Raw genomic sequence first — 12,907 nt, forward strand, 5'->3', positions numbered from 1 at the left:
AGATTCAGAGCAACGCAACAACAACAAGGGTGGTTTTTTCCCGTTGAAGGATTTTCCACTACATATATTGTGTCTCTTGTGTGATGGATTTTATGGTTGTGTTTGATGGTTTTGTTTCTCTCATGGTTGTTTGATTTAAATGCTTACATTGTTATATGCATGAGATAATCTAATGTGTTGCTGGTTAATATATGTGATTCAGTAAAGAAGTTAAAATTGTTAAAATTGTTTAAGAAGTCACACTACTGATTCAACCCCCCCCCCAGTAGTGATCAAATGTTTCCAATACAAGAAGGTTGATGGAGGTTCATTCTTCTTTGTTGAAGCTAAATAAATATTTTAACTTTGTGACATAGAGACTTTGTATGACCAATGTAGAGGGTTTATGTTGTTGCCTTAGTATGATTGATGATCAGTGTTTGAGATACGACTAGTGTTCTCAGATCTAATAGTATATGCAAGGGAGAGGTTGTTTGAAGGGGCATTATGTGCATCAGTGATTTAGTGAATGGAGAAAATCATATGGCTACTGAAGTTGTAAATCTACGCTACTGATTGCCATTAATAAACATGAGTCTATTATTGAGTTCATAATGAACCTTCTACGTCTCGAGTTTGTTGCTGTTATTATTACATATTTTCTTGAGAACACTATCATGATAGTTAGATTGAAGAGGGATATGGTTGTACATTCGAAGATTGTTTTGGAATTAATTTACTGAAATCTATATGCAGTTTGTGTTCGTAAATATTGTGTACATATGTTAATCTCCTTCTACATAGTTGTGTATATTATATAAGTAAATGAACCTTGATTAATATTGTTGCTTGTTGTTGAGTATGGTCATTTGTAACAACCTTGGTTAAAAATCCATGTAAAAAAATATAAGGCCATAGTTGATGGGACATGTATTCCAAGCTGAATGTTTGGAAAAACATCCTAGTGGGTGTTTATTTGGTTTATTATGGCTAGAGGAAATTGGCAAAGGAAATGGCAAAGGCTTTGGAAAGGCATGAGGCATTTATTGGCATTTTATTTATGAAAATAAAGGAAATTAGGAGGAAAGGAAGGTAAAAGGTCACATGTTGCATGTGAGGAGGAAATTGAAGAAAATAGAATCCTCATTGATAAAAAGGCTTCTGAGGATCAATTGGTAAGCTTTTGAAAGGTTTTGGTGGAGCTCTCTCATTATTCTGTCTCTCTCTTTCTCACTCTTGGACACTTACAATTTCTTGGAGCACTCTTGGAGAGTGTGGCATGCTTGGATTTTTTGAACAAGAAGGCAAGGGAAGAGCAAGAAAACACAAGAGGACATCAGGGTCAGCTTCTACAACATATATGGCTTACATGTACTGAGTTTCATGTATGCTTTCCTCACTAGTTTTGGCATGCATGACACATGCATGTGGATTCTTGGTCATGATCTATCACTGGCATGGAGGATTGCCTAGATTGACAATGGATTTTCCTAGCCTTTCCATTTCCTGGATAGCCATGGAGATTGTGGGTTTATTTCCTTGTTTTGTTTTGGTTGGTTTTCATGTTTCCTTTATCTTGGGTTGAGTTATTAGTTCCTGAAAGCCCTGGTTGGACAAACTCTCTGGAAGCCTTGTAGCAACTTGGGTTGCGTTACTAGTCATGCAAACCTTGGTTGGACAAATGCTCTGGAAGCCCTTTGTGGGTTGAGTTACTAGTCCTGGAAGTTGTGGTTGGAAAAACACTCTGGAAGACCGACGATAGCTGTGGTTTGAGTTACTAGTCCTCGAAGCCTTGGTTGGAACAAACAATCTGGAGTCCTGGAAGTCTTAGGTAGAGACCAATCTAATGATGGTTTTGTGATGTCTGATCGTGAGGTGGAATCCCTCTTTAATGGGTTGAGGTGGATGGCCTCTAGAAGCCCTGGATGGTTTTGGATTAATGTGTTCTATGAGATCCCGCATTCATGCTTGGAATATGGCATGGGGGTGAATGATTGAATAGAGATTTGGCTCAACCATTCTACGTCGGGTGGAACATGGAAGTTGCATCCTGGGTTTGGATTTTGCATCATCAATATGAGGATATTTCTCCTTGTATTTCTATGAGTATTATAATGGTTTATATGTGGATCATATGGTTGTGATTTCATTGGTATTTGTGCTCCTATTATGCCGGTTATGTATATGTTTTATTAAAATAGCTATGTATGGATCTCATCATGTTTATACTTGTATATGAATGAACAATGTATCTATGGCCTAATGGATGAAATTGCAACTAAAGTGATAAGGAAACAATGTCTCTTAGCATTTCTCAGCTAAGTATGAGACCCTTATGCTCAAATCTATTATTTACACCTATAGATTACATATTCGTGATATGTTTGATGAAACGTCTATCATGGCTAGTAGGGATTTGGTCAAGGTCTTATTCAAGTAATTGCTTTTGTACTTTCATTTCCATGTTATCTTACAATTCTGAAGATTTCATTCTATTCTAGGCAGTGACCTGGGATCTGGGCCTAAAAAAGTGGCTCAAATCCCAAGGACGTTGGCACAACATTGTGCAAAAAATTCCCTGGACATTGACTTGAAGGCCTGTGAGAGCATCCATAGGTCCCTGGATGTTGGCATGCCCATAGCATGAGAGCATCCAAAGGTCAAGTGGTCCAAAACCTCAGTGGGACCCAAGGGATGGTTGGCATAGAGGTTGGATTGGTTCCTGGGGGTCCTAATGTTGATGTTGAATGTTTGTATGGTGTGTTTCCGTCGGTTCCACTTCCTTAATGTGACTTAGGAGTTTGAATCATATCATAGTAACTTCTTGTCACATGTTTACCCTAGTTGGCCAATTAATTGGGTAGTTGTGGGAGGAGGGTGGTAAAGAGCAATATTGTAGCATGGTTCACCCCTCGGACTAGATGGGTTGTGTGTTGGTCATGCATTCATGTGGGTTGTGTTTGTGTTCCTTATGCTTGAAGTTCATGTGCTTGTTGCATTTGCATGGTGTTGATCATGGTTGTAGCGATGTCTCCATGTGAAAGCTGATGGTGTTGTAGTGGGATGTGTCATCATGAGTGTATGGTTGTATTCGCATTGTTACGCGTGTCAGTGTCTATATGCATGCATTGTCATGGCTATGGTTATGCATGTACGGTAGGTTAGACATGCATTTTGAGGTCATTTTATGCAATTAGGTCATCATGATGATATTAGGATGTTATGATGCTAATGTTGTGCTGAGATAGAGCAGGAGATGTAGATCATTAAAGTGAAGTTGCAACATTGGACCTCGAGGCAAGAACATGTTGTCATACAAGTTTGTATGTTGGACATGCAGGTATGTATGTTAAGGATTGTTATATGCATGATGGTTATGTCTATGGATTTCATTATATTGATGTTATGGTTACATTGATGGTAGATTCTAGTTTATTAGTGTAGTCATATGAACATGTGTCAGATAATCATGTAAGATAGTAACCTGTGGTTGTATGTATTGCTATTGTTGTTTTATGTTAGATAAATTGAGGATTAGGTTATATGTTGTTGATGAGCATGATATATAACTTGTTGTGTTTATATGCTAGTAACTTGATGATTAGGGTTATTATAGTAAGATATTGTTGTTATATGTATCATGCTAAATTGGATTGGCCTATGCAGATGGTTAGGGTTATGCCACTCAGGTATGAGTCGACTTATTTGTGATAGTGTGTTGTGCTAATCTAGACTGATTGTGCAGAAGTAATTATTATGTATGAATGATAAATGTTTATGAGCTTATGATGTGGACATGTTAGCTAGTGACTATTATGGATATCATGACCTTATTTGGGGTTGAGTTGATATGTTGTGAAGTTATATCATGCTAATCTGGATTGATTGTACAGACAAGATTCCCTCCCCTGAGATACAATAAGGCATGGATTTGCTTATGTCGTCTACTTTGTGCTTGACTGTTTGATTATGTGTCTATTTGGTGTTTGAGTGTTTGGTGTCTATTATGTCATCTACTTGATTTATTTAACATGGTATGTTTGCAAGTTCGTTGAATGTTTGATGAATTTCATAATATGAGTGTGTGTTCCAATTATCTTGTTTTAATATGATTATACTAATACATATGTGTTTAGACAATTGACATGTACTTGAGTGTAATAGGTGACAATTGTAGCATTATGTCTAATGACTATGAGTTGATTATGGATTATGACATGATTTTTAGTCTTGGGAAAGGTTGATTTCAATTTGATAAATATGATTGTCTTGATATTTGGAACATGTGGTTGACATGCGTGAAGAGTTGCAAGAAACATGATTGGTATTAGAATGACAAGGTAATAGTTGATGTATTTATATAACTATCAGTTGGATGATGTCATAGCGCATAATAAGACTCAATCATAGCAAGGTAATTCGTAAAAGAAAGGAAGTGGGTAGGAATTCCTTTGGCCATGTTTGGAAACCCTATTTCCAAACGAATGAGTGCTTTACATACAGGAGGTATTCTTAACCTTGACTTTGTATGACATTTTGTGGATATGTGCTAGATTCATGAACTTGCATTTGACATGTATATTAACCAGTCTCTGGTTACAAGTGGATTTGTCAAGGGAATTGGAGTCCCTTGAGAGATGGTGTGGATGTGTTCAGTTGCAAGAAAAATTCTTGGCACAACAAGGTACGGTAACTGGTGTATTTATATGTTTTTTTATGCATTGAAAGGTATGTGTTGATGGTAATATGATGGAGGGGATTGCATGGAAAAGAGAGGTTGCCATGAAATCTTGAAGAAGGATGAGGTTGAGATTTCCTTAGGAACCATGGGGATTGATTCATGGTGTTTGTTGCTAGCCTTGTGCTTTTGGTATTTTGTGATTTGTTAAGCTTGATTTGTGGTTTTGTTTATGTCTAGTGCAAGGCCTTGCCATTTTGTTCACGATGTTGTATTGTTATTGGTTTTCTTCTTGTTTGTTTCTTGTCTTTCCTTTTAAGTTTTGAGTCTTGGGAATTGGTTGGGGAAGGAAGAATTTAATGGAGCTCTAGGAGAGCTTGTTACACTAAAAAATGTCACCATGACTATTTACAGTTAGTATGGCTCTATCAACAGTCATGCTACCCTCTTAGGCAAGTCTTATGCCTCTGCTCTCCATGTCAAACTCCAAAAAAGAGAGAAAGTCTTTCTAAATGTATTTATCTCTGGGGACGCAGGTTCTCTCAACCTTACCTGCGGGTACGCACCCAATGTTCACAAAAGCTGCGTCCTTGGACGCTCTGTATGTAAAGGGGCAGGTGCGTCCCCCTGTAGAGGTTAAAATGCGCAAGTTTCATCTTTAAAAAGTTACTTGTGGTCATTTCTAGAGCATTCTAGAAGGTTGTTCGACGTGTATTGAGCGCCTCCAGATGGTTCATGCACTCCTACCAAAGAGGAACTTATCCCATCAATAAGGGAGCTATCCCATCCAAAGAGGGGATTATCCCATTGATGGTGGACCTGATTAACTTCCTCTTGAGCACTATAAATATAGGCATTGGGCCAGAAGGAGGGGAGGTTGGAAGCTATACATTTCTAAGGGTAAATGCTGCAGGAATTAGGACTCCCATTTAGAAGCTTGTGAGGAGAGATTGCCATCTTTGCTTGTTCTATTTGGAAGTGGGTGAGCTTTGTCAAAGTAAAGGAGTACTCTTGATGGACCCTGGGAGGGACTTGCACAACACCAAGGCTCAGGTTGTATTTGTTCCTTTTGTTACCTATTAATGCAAATGAGTCCATTCTTCTCAATAACTTGTTATTTATGAGTTGTTTCATGTACTCCTTGGTCTATGTGTTAAATATGTTTTATTCTATGAGATTATCAAGTGTTATTTAATCGTTTGATTGTTAGTGTATGCAGGTTTCAAAGTGAAGGAGGAGATCATCCGAATCAGAGGAGCTGGACTGCTACAACAGCGTTGGATTACAGGTAGGATCTAAACACTTGATTTCCCATATAGTAAATGCATGTTTAGAGAAGGATTTCTCTTGTTTGTCTTGTTTGTCACTAGAGAGTCTTAGGCTCCTAGGGAGGTTGGTTGTGTCCACACAATCGACTCTTTCCGCCTGACAAATTGGCGACACCGCTGGGGACTCCATTGATGTGAAAGTCTTTTCCTTTATATGAACTTTGCTCTGAGAAAATTGGTTTATTTTTCTGGTTTTTGGCTCTGTGACTTTGTCTTTGGGTGGGTTAGCTTAGGGTTAGATTCATTTTAGTTTTTCTTGAATTTTCCAGTAGGACGCACCCTCTGAGTGTTGCACAGTGCGTCCTTGGACGCACTGTCGCTGTGTGCACAGAGCGGGCCCGCACCTGTTCTAACGGGTCGCCTGCGTCCCTTGCTAAAATTTGAGAAAATTCCATTTTTTGCATTTTTTCTCTTAGATTTTGCTTTTTCTCAGTTTTTACTGCCCAGATTCATTAGTCTCTTGTCAAAGATCTTCACCTAAACTTGTTTCGATAGCATTGAGTGTTTTAGTGGATTTCATAGAAGTTTAAGCCTTAGGGTTTGATTTTTGAGTAGGTCTTGTAGTGACTTTGGCGGTAGAAGTTGTCAAGCCTTAGATCTCTCTCGTTTTGTCAGCATTCTTAGAAGTCAGACCTGTCATAAAGTCTACCTGTGAGAGCAACTTACCATTGAGTTGTCTCTTTGGGCAAATTTCGAAGTGCTTGTTGATTGAGTCTTGAATTCCATTTTACAAAAAGAACAAAAAGATTTGAGTTTTGTTTTGACTAGTCTTTTGATTCTGCATTAGCTGGTCCTTGATTTGATTTTGGTCAAGTAAAACAACCTAGAATCATCTTTGTGAGCTTTTGCCTTGTTAGGTTTGCTTAGAGTAATTTCCCTTTTGATTTGCTTGTGAGTCAAGTTTTCATAGATTTTATAACTTTTGACATTGATTTTCGTTAAGATAGGTTTATATGCTTTATTAAAAAGAGAAAATACAAAAACATCTCCTTTGAAAAGTTTTGTTTCAAGTAGCTTTGAAAATTTTTGAAAGAAAAAGAGTTTTTCGTGCACGTAAGAAGTGGTCATGTTTGTATGCTTGAAAAGATAAAGAGAATTGTTTCTTTGATTGTCTTTACTAAGAAAGTTGTTTTCTATAAAATTTGCATCTCTCAACTCTCTTAGTTAAGAATTTCATTGAAAAAGGAAAGTAGCGTAAATCATCTTAGGTGCATCTTTGTAGTGGTTTGAGTCGAGTCTACACACCATTGGTTTCACTTCCGCTACCTTTTGTCTTTAAGAAAAACCATAAAATTAACGCTTAAAGTAAAATCGACGTAGTAACTTTTATTTACTAGGGCTTTGAAACACCAATTTAGATCAGGCTAGTGTCTTGGAGTAGGTGAGTAATTAACTCTCCAAGACAACAAAACCAAACAAGTAGCTTATCTTGTGATAGAATAAATCCAATTGTCTCATTTGTACTCTGGGAAAGCTCCTCTTAAAGGAGAAGCACGAGCTCGTGTCCGAACCAGTGAGGGGATCAATCCCCCCTCGTTGGGAACGACGCCAGACACGCACGTATTACAAACGGTAAACCTCGGATTAACCATTGTCGAGGAGCCAGGGGTCACTTGTCGGTAAACCTTGGATTATTGTCAAGGAGCCGGCAAGGGGATTGAGCTTGATACTCTGCCCTTGCGTGCTGTCGGAGTTTAGACTGTTCCCCCAGGTGCATTTGTTGCGGTTGGTAACCTTAGTGACCATTATCTTTAGGATTCTACCGAGGTGACGGTGGAGGGAAGATCCCACTGTACCTGGAGCAGACGTCGGCTAGACTCACTTGGATTTTCTAGGGGGTTCACTTCACTCGAGACGGTTAAAGTGGAGGAACTTGGTCCAGTCTATTCATTAAGCAGGTTTCCGGGGTAACTGTTCCACCCGCCACTTCTGTACTGAATCCGACGATGTTGGGCTTCATCACCAACTAGCGCTTTCGGTCTGGAAGGCTACTGTTTGTGCTTGGTTTGACGCCCTAGATTCTTTAGGCGTGTGATTCAAATTTGTTTGGTTCTTTAGAGACTTTAGGTGGTTTGATTTGAAATTTTACTTTGTTTTCGTGTGTAGTAGTTAAAAGTTTTTAGCTGTGGCGGAATTACCGAGACAGTCCCGTAGACTTCGGGGCCAGTCTCCTGAAGTTGTTTCTGTGGCCGAATTGTTGAGAAGATCCCGTAGACTTAGGGGATCACCTCCTCGAGACGACCCGGGTAATCTAGAAGGTTTAAAGGTCCTTGTAACTCCTCCTAGTGGCAGTAGAGTAGGTTCACCTGAAGAAGGAGAATCTTCCTTGGTAGTCCATTCAGATTACCAAGGCTTAGAGACAGGTTATAATCCCGAAGCTGTTACAGTTTCTGAGCTTGTTGGTAGTTTTTCGTCTGCTAGTGATACAGGCGAAGAACCTGAAATATCTGAACCTGTTACTCCAACTTCTAGTGTTCCGGATTCACCAAGAATAGAAAGAATTATCACCGAAAATCTTCCTACTGGTTTGATTGCTATCGAAGAACTTGCTCCAGAGGAAGAAATAGGCGTCTCTAACCTTGAAGATCAACTTACTATTGATCTAAGGGAGCGTGAATCTATCTTTTACAGTCCTCCTAGAAGTACTACTTGGTACCTTTCGTTAACCAATTATTTAGACAACTTTGGGGTAGGTTTTTCTACACCTCGTACTCCTTTTCCACCTGGAGGTATTCATACTCCTGTAAATATGTCTGGTCAGTCGTCCGTGTTTACTCAAAGTCCTGAATCTTTCTTACACGGCGGTCCTTCTGTTCCCACCGGGTATCAATCACTTTCTGGTACCTTTGCGGGGGCATCTCCTCAACCCGTTGATCATGGGTTATTAACTGGAAACAGTGGTAATATACCATTGGGTGTAGGAGACATTTACATGATGTCAGGTTCAGTTCCCGTTTCCCAACCTCAAGGTGGCCAATTACCGCCTGGGGGGCAACCTCAAGGTACACAAATCGTGTCTGGGGGGCAACCTCAAGGTCAGTATGTGCCTATGGTACAATACATGCCTCAAGGTCAACCCCAGCCTCAATATGTACCCCAGGGTCAACCCCAGTATCAATATCAACCTCAAAGATGGCAACCTCAGGGATGGCAACCCCAAGGGTATCAACCCCAAGGGTACCAACCTCAAGCATACCAACCTCAAGGTCAAGGTCAACCCCAGTATCCGTATTTACCTCAAGGTTATCAACCTCAAGGTCAATACTCGAGTCAAGGTTATCAACCGCCTCAAGGTCAGTCATATGTTCCAAGTATGGGAACTGCACCTTACAATTATCAATCCTATCCTCAATCCGGTTATGGATCTCAGTATCCTCAACCTGTTACGGGTCAATACCCCGGAATGTTAGTGTGGGATCCATCACAGGGTCAACAGGTGTTGCAGCCAAGTATACAGTTGGTACCTCAAGCTGGACAACCCGTAGTTTCTGGTCCACCCCAGCAACCGCAACCTGTCCAGTCAAATGTTCAAACTTCTGTAACTTCGGTAGTTACTCAGCCGCCAATTGCACCTAGTACTCCATCTCAAACGGCTGCTGCAACTACCGCCACATCTACCATACTTACTTCTGGAGTATCGACGGCTCCGTTTTCTACTGTCTCTGTAACCACTCCTCAGACATCTTTACCGTTGTCTGGATCTACGATTCAAACCACGGTCCAGATGCCTGCAGGTCAGCCTGGTATAAGTACGGTTGTCACTACTCAACCTCAATTTGTTCAACCACCGTACCAGGGACAGTACCAACCTGGGCAAGCTGTCCAACAACCGGTTTACCAGTATCAACCGTATCCTGGGTACACTTATCAACAACCTCAACAACCCCAGTACGGTCCGGTTAATCCTGGTTTTCCAGGAGGATATAATATCCCAAATGCGACTCCTGTTCCTAGTTATCCTGGATATCCTCCTCCTGGGACTGGTCTTGTGACCCAGAGTTTTAGAGATCCTAACCGGCAGTTACCGTTTATCGCAACTTTGGATTTACCAGACTTGACGCGCCTAACGAACGATCCAATTCAATATCTTCAGTTCTGGCCGCCAATGCCAAATAAGTTGCCCAGTGATATACCCAAGTTCGAAGGTAAGTCTGGAGAGGATCCGTCCAATCACGTGATGACTTACCACCTCTGGTGTGCTTCAAATTCTATCTCGGATGATTCGATCCGCTTACGTCTTTTCCAGCGTACACTCATTGGTCTCGCGGCCAAGTGGTACATTGAGTTACCACGGGCCTCTTTTTACAATTTTAGCCAGTTAGCTACCTCGTTCTTAACTCACTTTCAGTTGCCGGTCAGATACGATAACGGCACGGAGTTATTAACTTCACTAAAACAATCAACGTCCACGTATATTTCTGATCACATTCATGAGTGGAGACGTCGAAGAAGGCTAGTGAAAGTTTTTATCCCGGACCAAATCTTAGCTGAATGGTTTGTTAAATCATTATTACCGAAGATTACTGAAGATGTAGCTAAGGCCGGAGTAGTTACTGAGGAGCAAGTCATTGCTCAGGCGCAATACCTTGACTTAGTTTACACTCAGTCGGGTACGTTACACGAGAAGATTCCGGATCTTCCAAAGTCGAATCAAATCGCTGCTGCTCCTTCGGGATCTCATGCCGCTGATGGTATGATTGGTATCGTGAATACAAAGAGCAAGAAGAAGTCTTCCAAGGCTTCAACTACTCCTATTATCACTTTGCCTGATTCCCCGACAGGAGAGTCTTCTCCTGAACTTACCGCCGATATTCACGCTGTAGAGTCATCTACGGCCAAATCAAAAAACGGTGGAAAGAAGAAAGGAAAGAAGAAGGCTAAAGCAGACAAGGCTCCGAAGGAGAAAACGGAAAAGTCGGAAACCAATGACGAAAAGCGCAAACCTCGATATCCTTGTCTTATTTGTGAAGAGGATCATTTTACGAGAGATTGCCCTCATCGGGCCGAGGTTGTGAAAATAGTCAAAGGTTCTCCCACTCCTGCTGTGTTAAAAAATCCATTTCCGGAGCAGGAGAATAAGATGATAGGTTCTTCCTCGAATGCCAGTGAAGAACCCATTTTGATGATGTCTCATGTGAGGATTGCGACTCGATCGCAAGATTATGGTAGTAAGAATCCTGTTGATGGTAAGGAAGCAGAATCTTCTCACTCTAACCCATCAACCTCAGCTCCTGGTTCCGATCCACTACAGATCGAGAAACCTAACCCAGACTTAGTAATCAAACCGCCCGCCAAGGGTGTACTTCGAAGGTCTGCTTTCAATCCACATGCGAGAGCAGCCCAGAATTACAACATTGTTGAGGACTTAGCTGTTTCACCCTCAGCAATGTCGGCGTTAGAAGTGCTGCAATCATGCCCAGCACAACGAAAATTACTTTTGTCGGCTATCGGAGCTGTTGATGTTCAGGACCCGAATCTAATAATCTTCGATCTAGAAAATAGTACACCGCGTCTCCCCCATCAAATGGCTTTCCAAATTCCAGTGATAGTCAAAAACAGGCCTATTCATCGGACTGTGATTGATGAGGGAGCTTCTACGTGTATTATGTCGATTCAATGTTGGAGATCTCTTGGTTCTCCTTCGTTGAACCAATCCCCCACCATCCTTAAGGCCTTTGATGGCCGTGGGTTCCGTCCGTTTGGTATTCTACAGGAATTGCCTATAGGGGTAGAAGGTAAAACCGTTAGTCTGGATGTGGAAGTGGTTGATGCCCCTCTAGACTACAACCTTCTTTTGGGTCGAAGTTGGTCATATGCTATGACAGCGGTCGTTTCATCGGTCTTCAGAGTAATTAAGTTTCCACATAACGGTAAGATCGTGACTATTGATCAGCTGACATACTTTTCATCCGACCCAGCCTCTTCAGAGAGTATCCAGCATGTCGGTAAGACGACAATCCCTTATAGGGACGTTGGCGTAGGTTTAGTTAAAGATTCCGGTTTACTGGGAACTTTTCCTCTCCCTCCACTCAGCGTAGATCCTTCATTTGCATCAATTCATATGATTACATCAGAAAACATTATTTATGATGATCCTTGGATTGTCCCATCTGAATCTGAGATAGACTCATTCGGTGATGCTATGCCTTTGAGTCCATATGAAATTGCTTATGAAGCTGTCATGTCTTTTACCGACTCGCGTTCAACCGAAATCGACCAAATGAATGTGGTCAGTGAAGAATCACTTTTCACCTCAACCTTAGAACGGATAGCGTTTCCCGAAGTCGTGTCATCTGACGAACAACTTCGCGAAATCCTAAGTGTAGACGATCTACCATGGGAAGATCTCCATCACAGATCTTCGTTTTTACCTAAGGATGATGCATTTGAAAATGATTTTTCATCTATCTTTACCGCTGAATATGTCAAAGACGCTCAGGATCCAACGAAACATTCTGATTCAGAGTTGAATTTAGGGAATATTTCTCGCACTATTCCCATTGATATTTCAGTGAAGCCCGGAATTGAGGAGAACATTCATATAGGTGCCGCATGTACAGAAGATGAAATCCAAACTTACAAGGCCCTATTCCAAGAATTCCGCGATGTGTTTGCCTGGTCTTACGAGGAAATGCCGGGAATCGATCCTGCCATTGTTGTTCATGAAATAAAGACCTACCCGGATGCTAAACCCGTCCGGCAACGGTTGCGTCAGATTCACCCTCGAAAAGCGGCTGCGATTAAAGCAGAAGTCGAAAAGCTGTTGAAAGCAGGTTTCATTTATCCGATCCCGTTAACGGATTGGGTATCGAATATTGTTCCGGTCAACAAGAAACAAGGAACAATAAGAATCTGTATCGACTATAGGGATATAAATCGAGCTTGTCCAAAAGACAACTATCCTACGCCTTATATCGATCAA

This window comes from Pinus tabuliformis, chromosome 6, assembly GCF_031772625.1.
Source record: "Pinus tabuliformis cultivar Carrire ecotype Pingquan chromosome 6, CPIR1, whole genome shotgun sequence".
Taxonomy (NCBI): Eukaryota; Viridiplantae; Streptophyta; class Pinopsida; order Pinales; family Pinaceae; genus Pinus; species Pinus tabuliformis.